We start from the raw sequence: 13437 nt of genomic DNA, 5'->3' as shown, positions 1-13437 counted from the left end.
GATGGATAAAGCCTGAAGACATAGACTACAACAGTCTCAAATTTCTTTTTTTTTTTTTTTTTGGCAAGACAAGCCTATTCAGAGTGTATGTTTTAGTTGTAACCAGAAACAAGATATTTTGATATTCTAGTATTTGCCATGAAACAAAAACTTGGTAGTGTTTTGGCCATGTATTTCCAATTCTGCTGAAGAGTGGAGATTTGATAATAATTCTCCTCTGTGAAAAATGGGGAAATTTGGGTTGGAAGAGGCCTTTAACTATATCTAGTCCCAAACCCCTGCCATGGGCAGAGACACCTTCCACTTGACCTGGTTGCTCAAAACCCCATCCACTTGGCCTTGGACACTTCAGGGGGTGAAACGTCCACAACTTCTGTGGGCAATCTGTTCCAAAGGTTCAATTATCCTCAATTATGTTAAGTTAAATACTATGTACCATCTGTAAAAATCCCAATGTTTATCATTGAAGTGAAAGGGCTGCAAAATTTCCTATCCTTTAAAATAATCTTAGATAGTCCAATTAATTATTCCTGCCTCTTTGTTGGTTTGGTTTAGGTTTTATATTTCCTGAGTGAACAGCCATATAGATGTATCTTAGTTTTCCTTAGAATTTTCCCCAGAATTCCCTTGAATTCTGTGCTGTTTGATAGCACGCCCACTGCTAGTTGTCTGAGGTAATTTGGTAATCTTTGGTGCTTGCTACTTCACTTAATAGTAAAAGAATTAAGATCTATTTGTTGTGCAGTAACATATTTAGCTCGAGTAGAAACCAATTTAATTTGAGATTAATGTATTCATGCAAATAGCAACTAAGAGCCATCTTAGTATGGTGCCAAAATCTGGGGCAGGAGAAATGTCTGCATAGCCCTAAGACAAATGAAATTTTTCTTCATATGCAAATGCATGGTTCCTATTTTAAGTCACAAAACTTGATACCCACATGCAAGAATTATTTACTTAAACTGAAGTAAAGGCATATATGACTTGTCTCAGTGTCTGACAGACCTGCAGGATGGCATTTGAGTCCTTCCAGGAACCAATTTACAGGTTTGATGATGATACTTCAGGATTATTTCCTTTCACTTTCCAATTAAAGGATTTCAGAGTAATTTTCAAAATTCCATTAAATTGAATGATTTTTCTTAAAACTGAGTAGCAACAGGTACACTCACACAGTTTTGTACCTCTCAGGGAGATATTTCATTCACAGAAGTCTCACACATTATGATCAAGATATTCAGGGATATTTTATTTCCTGCTCCTTCCTTCACATTTACAAATTCTTGAGTTTAGCAAGAGTGTCCTGTCCAGTATGAGTCAGTGCAGTAGCTCTTATGGCTCTGAGCTCATTCATGCCTGTAGTTTCCTTGCTGTAGTTAACTCAGGCAGTGCTGTTCAGTAGACAAATTGACATTTAGGGGGGTGTTATTTTATTTTATAAGGTAATTTTAAAGCAATATGTTGGTTACATAGCACTAAATAATTTTCCAAATCACCTGGGTATTAAAGCTGTATTTATATTTTCTCAGGCTTACAGCTCACTGAAAGCCAATGAAATTTTAGAATAATTCTTCTCTGAGGTAGTTTGAGCTCTGGGGCTGCAGTGTTGGGTAGTCCTGAGCCGTGCAGAGTCATTTAGCTGGTGGGTGCCAGAATGGGAGAGGTGAAATGAAACTTTCTGACAGCTTATTGTTTCTGTCCACATTATGGTACAGGAAAAGGATGTGAATGTTAGTTTTTCAGCAAGAAATTTTCATTAGCTTTACATGCTGGTGTTCAGCTTTCCTGTTTTATCTTAGCATTCATCACACAGCTACACTCCTCATTTTTGTTTATTTGAGAACAGTTTTACTGTTTCATTTGTCAGATCCCAACTGCTACTGCTTTTTAAAAAAAACAAAACTATGGATTGGCACAGGAATTATGTTCTGCATAATCCCAATTGTCTGGATCATTTTATCTGTCATTCTTCTCATCAAAATGTCATTCATCCTCCCACTCTCAACTTTTAAAAGCTGTTAATTTGCCTTCATCGGCCTTGTCATTTTATCATACTTGAAAATACCTGAGCCAAAGGGGTTACTGAAGTTGTAACTTCTGGCATATCAGTCTCTCTGTTTTAGTCTTAGTCACTTAGTGTTATGAATAACCCTTTTCCATGAATAGTCAGGTAGGCATTGCTCAATCTCCATAATACTGCAGTCTCCGTGTGGATTTGAGCTGTTCCTAGCAGTAGGCTGGAATTCAAGGAGAGAAGCACAGTGCTGTTGGCAGTGAGAGTCTGATGACTGTTTTTCTTTTCAGTTGGAATAGGAGATACAGAAGGATTTGTCCCTCCATTTGAAATATCCCCGTGGTTCAGTTCAGCTTTTCCCCTTTAACCCTTTTCACAAACCAGACTGGCTTCTCCACAGCTACTCCTCAACGTCCTCACTAATGGTGGTGAAACTTATCTATCCTAACAAGTAATTCTAGGAGGCTGAAAATACAATTATTAGGGCTGTTTTACTTCTGTATTTTCACTTCAAAGGCTGTAGTCTGGGATCCTTCAGCAAAGGAATTCACCTCATGGCAAGTGATGATGTGCTCAGGGCTGTGTGGCCAACACTTCTCTACCAAGAATTCAATCAAGGGATGGCCAAAGCCCCTGCAGTTTTATTAACAGAGCCATAACTCAATATTTTTGTGATGACTGGCCACAATATGCATGTTTCTAACCAATGTTCTCTGCTCCAAATAAGAGCCTATTCAACAAACAGTTTGAATATGGTACGCCTATATCTCACAGAAAATACTGCTTATCCGGATTTTACTAATTAGTGAGATTTATGCATAAAATAGGGCTTTTTTCCTAGTACAAATATGTTGCAGTTTGTAGTGGCTAACAAGTCCCACCCTGCCACTACCAGCTTTGCTTTCTGTGCACCTGTCTGCTAAATAATAAATGGAAAGATGCAATTTGCCACAAATTTCATATAGGACATAAAAATGTAAACCCGATTAGGAGCTGCTGAGCAGCAATCCCATCATCTTGTCTGGAACATAAAGTTACATAAAAATTATAATTGCAGATTTCATTGTGGTATACAAACTGCTAAATGTGCCATAATTGGATGAAGTCATAACAAATTTATTAGCATGCAAAACTTAGTCAACATATTTTTTTTTTGCATTATGTTTTCTGTAGTAAGGCAACAACTATTGCTTTCACAGTCTCTCCAACCTTCCCCTAAATACCAGCAACAACATGAAGATTGAGGATGATGATAATAATAATAATAAAAAAGCAGTTTATATGTCCTTAACTTCATGTTAGGGAGGACATAATAAAATTTTTTCATTTTGCAGACAAGTTACAAAAAAATTTAGTGGTAACCTATCAAAAAAAAAAAAAAAAAAAAAAAAAACACAAAAAAACCCCAAAAAAACAAAACCTGGGACAATTTACTGATTTTACATGAGGAGTTATAGAACTGCAGGTGGACAAATTGCCATTCTTCACATCAGGACTGCTGTTCCAGCCCTGCTGAGCTCTGTAGAGAGCTCTGATTTCTGCTGAGTTTCAGTGAGCATTTGTGCTACACAGCTTATTTGTTCCAGTTACTCTGGGCTGGTATTTTATTTGTTAGCTATTATCTAACCACTTCTGTAGCTATTGAAATGTTCCAAAAGGCAGAGAAGTCTGAGCTGGGTCAAATGAAGTGAAATGACTGAGTTTAATGGCAGGGAAATCTCAACCTGGAAAAAAGTCTTACAGTTTTAGACAAACACACAAACAGTTCTTTTTCTGCCAATGAATTTTAAATCTTTCTCAAATTTGTGACTCAAAAGAGGCTTAAGCTCACAATTGGGTTGAAAGCTTCTCTTACAGCCCCAGCTGAAATGGGATAAGCAGAGGTTTTGGTGGTCTTAAACTCAGTATATTCACTGGTCTTGGAAATTTTAGCAGAAGCTAACCTTTAAAGTGAAAGAGGGATTTTTCTTCAGGTTCAAAGAAGTGTCTTTCAACCAGTGGAACTCTACATGCTGCAACCAAAGAAATCTCTTGATTTGGCAGTTTTTGGCTTCCACTTCCCAGGGCAACATTTGATTGTTGGCAGATCTTGTCCTTTACCATTCTGTGGATAAAAAGGACAGAGTTCAGTCAGGTATGGTAGCTAGTAGCACTGGTTAGCTTTCTTAGCCCTAATTCTTAATTCAGAGGGATAAATGAAATAATTTATTCTCCTATATTATTAAGAAAGAATAGTTAATAGGATAGATGCTTCTGGGCTGATCTTTGAGCATGTTTTGAATTTTTCCTATATATTGGCCAGACTAATTGCATTGCAGAAAACAACTGGTGACAACCAGAAATCTCCAAAGCACCAGTTTAGCCTAGACAGCGAAATGCCACTGCTGAAGATGACTTTTAGGGAGCAGTCTCTGCTTTGGGGAAGGCTTTGTCCTGTGAGCAGAACAGTGTGGGGCTTTACATGCAGACCTCTTCCTACACACTCATGTCCTCTTCTCTGTGACAGCATGCTGGACAGATGAGATGGCTCAGAACCCTATATTCTGATGGTTTAGATTTGGTCCTAGCACTGATACCTGTTTTTCTAACAGGCAGAGCTGTGAAATATGGAATTGTGAGTGTTTTATGCTCATTACTAGAAGTTTTGCTTTCTTTTCCTGTCACGAATTTCTGCACTGTATTCCTGGTGCATCTGGCAGCAAGATAACATTGCAGTAGGAGGTGAAGTGACTCCTATAATTTATACATCACTGCAAGTGCCCTGTTTAATGCTCTTCATGGAATTCATTGTGCAAGAAGCTGAAACAAAGAAAAATAAAATTACAGTTAGTTCATAGGGTTACTGTGTTCATTATGGCTTGAGACATAAAGGGAATATTTGTGCCTCAGTCCAATTATCCTGTAGTTCTATATGCATTTCCAGTGCCAGAAAGATCACTGGGTTGTCTTGAATTAGACTTTTAAAGTGTTTAGATGTGATACACATAGTCATCTCTGTATAGGCTACTACAGGGTGAAAACTATGCTTTATTTACAAACTTTCCAAGTGTTAGCACTTACCATGGCTATGCATAAAAGAATTGAGGGGATTAAGATATAGATTAATCTCCCTTTAATTAGAGATAAAATACTTTTAAAGCTTATTTAATTTTTTAAAAAATAAATCATGAAGCCTTCTCCAGAGGAACAGAAAGTAAATGCTGCATTTTTCCAAATTATTTTCTTGTTCACTGAACTACTTCTTTATCGACAGGCTGAGGTCCTAGTGCCTGTCGCAGTGAATTACAAATATGGCATTTCTAATTTGAATTTGATCAAAAAATTTTTTTTTCCTAATTATCTAAAGAAGTGAGTTTAAAAATCATGATTAATCCATTGTGCCAAAGCTGACCTCTACTCTTTGCCAGCCATGCCATTGAAGCTTGGGAATACTGAGTAGAGCTGGAGGCTTCTAGCCACTCCTTGGGATTTTCATACATTCCTAGTGTCAGACGGAGGAATATAGATGGATACAGGGCAGGTGGCTTTTTTTCCTGCACAGAGTGGTTTTATGGCAGTGCAATACCAGCAGGTCAGTGTTCTCTGTGGTAAGAAATATTGCCATCAGAGTGCTGTAAATCACACAAGGCTCTGTGGTAACTCACACAAGAGCCTCTCTGCTGGTGCGTAAATGATGAACAGTTTTCCTTGGGTGTGAACTTTAGGGGTGCATTCATATCCCATGCATATCCTTGCTAAAGCTGGGTCTTCTCGCTTCTATAAAACACAGAACAGTTAAATAAGAATGGCTGCTGGGGTCTAATACCAGCTAGCAAACATTCAGGGTGCAAACACGGGCGTTATTATTTGTGTGGTAGCACGAATCTCGATTTCATGCTTCAGACATACACAGACAACATGAAAAGGTAAATCTTGCGCAGAGAAATTTACTAAGGGGCAGTTGTTAGTCCTGCTGTTACATGTTCAGTGGTTTGGAGTTAGACATCTCCACAGAACAGACAAAATAGAGTGGCAACATTTCGAGTAGTTCCAAGAAATGCTCTCTTTATGAACAATAATTCAACAAAAATGGGCACGTTACTCAATGCGCCTGAAGGAGTGTCCAAAGAAAGAGGGATCTGTTATTTTTCTTTCTTTTAAAGATGTAAAAGACAGTTAGTGAATCAGTTCTGAAGGCATTTACAGGCAAAGCTGCAGCACAAGATGCTGCTGTGATAACAGGACTGGAGAAGCAAACCAGGCCCTCCACATCACCCATTCACAAATCCACTGACTTCAGTGGAATTCCTTAGATTTTTCAGTACCAGGAAATTCCCCGGATATTTCAGTGATATGTACATGAATATCACGTCCTTTAATTCAAGTTAATTGAGGACTTACTTTCCTGTTTTCCCTAGAAAATTTTGCAGGAAAAACTGTTGCTTGTATATGAGCAGTTGCTTGACCTATTCTTTTTGATATTCTCAAAAAAAGCACTTGTCTTACAGATAAGATATTGCATAGACCTTAAAAATTAATTGTCTGTGAATGCAGTTGTTTTGTCAGAAAGGAAAAAAATTAAATTAAATCTGTGTCCATGCTCTTCAATAAAGCAGACATGGTTTTCAAGCCTGGTATTCAAAATTTTCAGTAATAAAACATTAGGCTCCAGTGGCTGTGCATGTATCATTAGTAAATGAAAATAGGTTCTAGATAGTTCTAAATCTTTTGTTATTCTTTTTTGTTAGCCACAGAAATAAAGATGTGTGTTCTTTGGCACCCTCCACTATGAGAATTTTCCACCATTTTCAAAAACAGTGTAGATCTTTTTAATCTGGAACCAGGGAGTCTCTGAATGAAAAACAGCCTGTAAAACACATTATATTTACTGAAAACAATGAAATAAGGCCAAATATAGATTATATGTACTTTGAAAAACATTTTCCACAGGTGAACTTCACACTCTGGATGAAAAATGCAGAAAATAAGTAAGATAGTAATTGTAAAATGGAGGTTTTCAGAAACAGGCAAGTAATTTATTGACTTAACTGAGACTCTTTTTTCTAATTCTATAAGGAATTTTGGAAAGGCAGAGGATTTACTTACACAGGGATGAAGTAGAGAGATGATTGAATCTAGAACAAATTCCATTAATTTTTATGTTGATCAGCTTAAAAAATCATGAATTAAAGTGTATAATCCTAAAAATTTGTCCTTTAAATCAAGTTTAAAGTTAGGATCAAGAGTGCACATAGACTGTTGAATAAATAATGAGTTCTAGTTTGTTTGAAATCAGTCTATGTGTTACTGGTGCCTTGATTGATGAAACCTCATTGTTTCCCTTGAGCTACACTTCAGTCTGGTTTGATTTGCTGCCTCTAGTGCTTATATTTTCTTGCAGACTGTGGACACTCTACTGAAACTGTTTCCTGTAGCTTTGTAATGCATATGCATTGAATTTCTTCTTTTTGTGAAGGAAACTCCCATTTCCACAGTACTATTTTTCATCCTTTTTTTCAGGAAAACATAGAAAAAAGACAATATTTTGCAGAGGTAGGAGAAGGTTTATAGCCAAAATACTGGCCTGACTTAGCATTGTATTGCTCAGTTGCTATGTCAAAGCTTTCTCAGACCAAACTTGAGCAATAAGATGTTAAACCAGGTCCTTAAAACTCTACAAGAAATTTCTAATACCTGATAAATTCAATTAATATGGTGTTCTAGAGTAGTTGGTGCCTGCCAGGATCAAGTTCTCAAACCAGTGACCATCATACCAGACTGCTGGCAGTGAACTGGTTTGCTGACCACCCTGCCAGAGAAGGGAAACAAGAACAAACTAAACATCTTCCTGGAGTTTTCTAGCAGCCAGTAGAGTGTAACAACCACTAGCTCTTGCCCACCCAGTACTAAGGATGCTGCTACTAATTTTCAACCCCTTGCTCACAGGTAATTTAAACCTGTGCTAGAAGCACTGGGGTATTGTGGTGTGTGAGTTGTGTGATTTGACAGCCTGCAAAGTGGTAAGAGAATGCTGACAAGTTTGAGAACTAGGTATTCTCTCCAAGGATGTTGCTCATAAATGGAAGCAGGAAAAATTCAAGGCAAAAGTAACCCATAATGAGGGTGCATGTACCTGAAATAGTCTAACCTTAGGCTATCTCCTTCTGACTATATAAAGAACTGAATGAAACCTTCTTCTGCTGTGTTGACATGTTCTATACAGGTTTCAAAACTTCTCCTGAGGTTATGGGCTATGGTCTAGATCTGGGACTTTGATGGTTTAAATGTGAACTGGCTTAAACAGTAGCTTCAGATCTAGAATGCATCATATGTTGTGAATGTACCCTTTAAAAAGTTTCAGAAAAGGGAAAAATGAAAGACTAAAGAAGAGAGAATGCAGGAATTATATTCTGAAATGAAACAAAGCTTTATAGATATCTCAAACTTTTTTTCGCTTTTGCCAACATCAGAGACACCAGAATTGTTTTATAGACTATGATGAGAAGAGCAAAGAAAAACCAGGCAGTCTTATTAATTTTAATAATTTTATCAGGAGAAAAAGAACATTAATTACATCAAATGTAACTTATATCCATCCTGAGTTCCACTTGTCTTTATCTTCCCATTCCCAGAGAAGCATATATGGTTTAGGCAGTGATAGGATTCAGGCTGAGCAAGTGTAGCTGCTGAATCTGAGCCTTTGGGTAGCAGGAGTAGCTCAGTATTTATAGCAGCTGCACCCCCAGTGTGTGTGCAAGGATATTCTGGATGTCTTGAAAGCCTGGCCCCTTCTTCTTCTCCCAGGCATATTATCAGCTTTGTCAGTAATTGGTCTCACTTGATGACAGGGCTTGGAACAAACTGAATGCTGTGCTTTCTGCTTCAACATTCAAGCCATATATATATATAAATGTTTGTGGCATAGACATTTATCTCTTCATGTAGTAGCTGCTTAGTGAAGGAGGAGAATCAGGGAATCACCCACAGTTGTGAGATGAATGTGGGTGTCTGCACCTCCAGCTCATTTCATGAGCAAGAATCATTCCATGCTCTGCAGGCCAAGCCAGCAGATTCCTCATGCTTCACAACTTTGGTATTCTGCTCAAAACTGGTTCCTAGATAAGGAGGTTTGGAATTTTTTTGCCTTTTTTTTTTAAATGAGATGACAATGTTAAAAATAGCAAGCAATGAAACCTTGATCTGGCAAAGCTCATAGCAAAACTTTTCCTGAAGTCAGTGGAGCCCAAATGTCACAGTTTTGGTTCAGTGCAGCCAATCTTACTGTTAGCTGCCACCAAAAATTTATGTTTCCAGCGCCCCTGCTCTTTTCTTGCTTTAACACTGAGTCTTCAGGGAGCAGGAGCAGCAGGCAACTCACTGAGCAAATGATCCCAGTTCAGCTGTCTGAACTGGTGTCCCAAAATTGCAGCAGCTTAGGTCTAGCTTGAAAACATGCTGTCAGTGGTGTAATATTTCTATATTTCTGTTTTGTCTTCCTTATGTTATCTTATTTGCAAAAGCTTCCCCCCCTGCCCACTTAGGAATACTTCAATTTAAAATACAGACTAACTACTGACTCTGCTAGTCAGTCAAAACTTCTCAAAGTACAAAATTACTAAAGATTTCTCAGAATATGGACAAAACCAGGAAAATAACTTCACGTAGAAAATAAATAAGGAGAGATACAAAGCTGAATGACAAATATAGAAGTGGGGAGAGGTAGGACACCTGAAGTGGTAAGAGAAGATAGAATCCTTGTTTGGAGAGAAGGAATACTAAAAGAGAAGCAATGCAACTGAAATGTTAAAATATACTAACAAAAAGGGCAAAAACACAGGGATGAAGGCTGTTAAAAACATTAAGTAATATATTGGTTTACACTCTCTATTTTGGCTAAAATTAAATTTAGTTTGGTGGAAAATATTTTCACAAAAGCTTCTTATAAATCTGTGAAATATTCCCCTCAGCTCTGCAAAACATAGTAACTCCTAAACCCCACTGATTTGGTATGCTCCATCAATTGGCACTGTACAACCAACTATCCTATCTTCCTTTGGACTTGTGATGACATTTTAAAAGGTTGAGAAAACAACCTTCCACCTCTCAGCCACAGGGGAAAAAGAAGTTACTTGCAAAACCTGCAGTGCTAAGGAGTTGGTAGGATTTGTAAATGATTTCAAGTCGATATATGACAAATCATTACACTTGGAAATCAGCACTCTGCTCAGTGCAGAGAGAATGTTTAGCTTCTTAGCAAACCAATCTTTTTAGTTGTGGATGCTGTTCCACTGCTGGGCTATTTTTATAACAAGCTAAGTTAGTTGATGTCACTTTAGAGGTGTCTTAATGTGTTATATCCTGGGTTTGGACACCAAAGAGTAGAACTGATACCTTAAAAATTTTCCTTTAAACACAAGTGTACAGCAGACCTTCATGCTGGTCTTGAAGCTGGGCTGCATCTTCCCCAGTTCTGCAGGGGAAGTGCTGGGGTTTGTTTTTCAGAGGTGCTGAATTTGCAGCAAGCTCAGAAATCAGCTCACCAGAATCCCACAATGCTGCAGAAAATGGACCACAAACAGGTTTACAATGATAGCACACAGAGTGAAAATTAATATGTGTCCCGTAAATAATTGCCTTTGTGCCTCATTGCAAATGCAGTAGTTAAACATTTCTGTGTTGTGAGTAATTTGCTATTCACAGTTTGTAGGAAGGCATAAATGTAAAGAAAACAGGTTTGGCGTCCTTTTGTCTTTTTTTGTTTTCTTTTGTTCTTCAATCTGCTAATTTCAATTCACAAACACCATGGGAACCTGCAATTCCAATTTTCTTTTTGCAGTATTAATGAAAACTGGGCACTGAAAATAGTTAGATTTCTTTCCCTCTAAATCTTAAACCACTTAGAAATACAGTCAAGAATAATAACTTTCTAATCCATTATTACACAATGTAAAACTGCTCAATTGCTATTATTTCATGCAAAGATTTTCATAAGTGGTAGGAGAGGCTTTTAGAACTCAGTTTCTTCTGAGCTGGTCTTTGAGGCAGTACAAAACCACTGGTTGTTGAGAGGAAGAGATGTGCATCAGAGAAGTTGTATTAAGGAATTCTTGCACCACAAGATGACAATCATTTCCTCTCACTGTTATGGCAAGGTTTGAGCATATTTACTGCCTTTATGATTTTGTCTTGTTCCTAATCAAACCAACCTCAATTTATTGTTTTAATAAATAGTAATAAATAGATAGTTTCAGAGTTTGGATTTTGGGTATATTTTTGAGACAACTGTTTACTCTTAAAAGTCAGAGTAATATTTTATGTCATTTAATCTTAACATCCTCCAATAAGGTATTTCAGTTCTCATTTACAGTAGGATGTCTAGGATGAAGGTAATATCTTTTTCATGCTGCAGACACTAAGAGTGACTGCAGCTGAGTAGCAGACAAGGTTACCTGCAGGAACACCTCTGCTGATGTGCCAGGAGCCAATGGCTCTGCCTGGTCCAGCTACCAAGATGCTGGGATGAAAACTGCATCCAGTGTTTCCCAAAGAGCTGGGAAGCAAAGAGCACGATTTCTGTAAATTTATAGTCTCCATTTGCTCTCCACTGACATCATCTGCCATCCCTTGCAATCGTTCCTGTCTTGCAGTGGAAAAAAATATAGGTAAATTCCCCTTGGAATTGAGTCCAGTCTTAGTCAAACAAAGGTATTGCTTAATTAGAGGGCAGCTGTTTCAGCAGTGTTAGGGATGTGGAATTATTTATTTATATAGATTTCAGAAGAAATTAAAGTTGGTTTTTTTCCAGTGGCCCTTTCCTCCCTGTCTCAGAACAGGACTCTTGCTTTGGTGTCTACTCCATTAGCTGTTCCTATCTAACATGCTCACAGAGAAACCTATGCACTTTGTAAAACTTTTCTATTTCCTCCTCCTTCATTTGTCTGGAGAGGCCCTAATAGGTTAAAAGCATATTTTAATGTAAATGGAACAAAAATAGCAAGTACTTTTCCTTGCTGAATTGCTCCTTTTCCAGAAGTCCTTACAAATGCAACAACAGATGCTTTGAAATGTTATAAGTTTAAATAACATCAGTGTAGTTGGTTGAATATTTCTCAGGCAGATGGATTAAATGAGACAATTGTGAAAACATCCTTAAAATAAAAGGAAGCCATCAGGTGAGAGGCAGGAATTTAGGTAACATTGAAAAATATCCCTTAGATGTTTCTTTTAGGTTGCAATATTAGAATGTTTTCCTCTGAGCAAGCTGTTAACTGTCATTTAGTAGACATTAATTGTAAAGTTAGTTGACAGTATTTGGCCCAAATGTATGTCTCTTAAAGAGAAAGAGCAGCTGTTAATCCATCAGGTATTGACAGTGTATTCAGGGGCTTCTATTATTTCTCAGACAGAAATTAATTTCCTGAAATCACATACAGCAAGATAAGACTCTGTCTCATTTTCACTCACTATGGAAATACTCAGTCTTTGTTCTGCACACAATGCATTGTCTCTTGTAAAACAGTAAATGACACCCTAGGTGTAAAAGAATTTCCATTTTCTACAAGAGCTACAATGAACAAACAGGATCTAAACCAGTCACTGACTACTTTGGAGCACGGCACCTTTGTTAGTAGGGTGGCATCTGCCCTGAAATGACAAAAACATCTTAAAACCTTCAAGATCTCTTGTGTTGCCATAGAAAGTACCAACTGCACCACTCATAACAAGTAAGAACTTTCAGAAGGATACAAAAATTTAAAGTACTATTTGATAGGCTTTTGTTTTAATTTTACAGTTTTGTCTCTGTTCTTTCAGCTGAACAAAATGTCGGCTTCTTTAAACCTGTTTGAAATAACTGCCAGGAGGAAGGGTTTCAGCAGTAAGAACACAGATCACCAATAAGTAAATGATTAGTAATACCAGAGTGGAGAAGGAACTTATTCTTTTGGGGAATTGTAGCTTTTTTGCTATGTTTTATTATTCATAGGCCAATTGTAGATGTCTGCAGCTGGTGGCTGCTTTCAATTCTGCTAGTCCAAATTTGTTGCAATTTTTTGACCAGTATTGATATTTTGACTGGCATTACCTTTAATGTAGCATCCTTAAAATCATCATCTTCCTCTTATGCCTTTACAGTGCTTTAAAAAGTGACTCTGGAGCATAGTGTTCTTTTGTGGACTTTGAGCAAGACACTTTCTAACACACCTCAGTACAATGCTAGCTGTAGGCACACCCCGATAAAGTTAAAATGATGATTCTATTGTAAAGCTAGCATTTAGTACTTTAGCTAGCATCTATATTTTACTGATTGAATTTTTAGCCATGCATAATGATGCATAAATGCAGTTTCTCCAAGCCAGCCTGGCGCTCCTGAGCTCAGCCAAGGCTGGCAGTGCTGAGGATGCACAGCCTCCCAGAAGTTTGAAAATGCTGGTATAATGAGAGGA

The 13437-nt window shown here is 37.6% G+C and overlaps 1 protein-coding gene across 32 annotated transcripts in view; it reads left to right on the top strand.

Moving 5' to 3' along the window:
- Positions 1–13437, top strand: part of NRXN1 (neurexin 1) — a 679465-nt gene that overhangs the window by 661018 nt on the left and 5010 nt on the right. The gene's annotated exons all lie outside the window — the stretch shown is intronic.

This window comes from Melospiza melodia, chromosome 3 (genome assembly GCF_035770615.1).
Source record: "Melospiza melodia melodia isolate bMelMel2 chromosome 3, bMelMel2.pri, whole genome shotgun sequence".
NCBI lineage: Eukaryota > Metazoa > Chordata > Aves > Passeriformes > Passerellidae > Melospiza > Melospiza melodia.
Note: the sequence above shows the minus strand (reverse complement) of the source record. Positions and strands in the feature narration are given on the sequence as shown.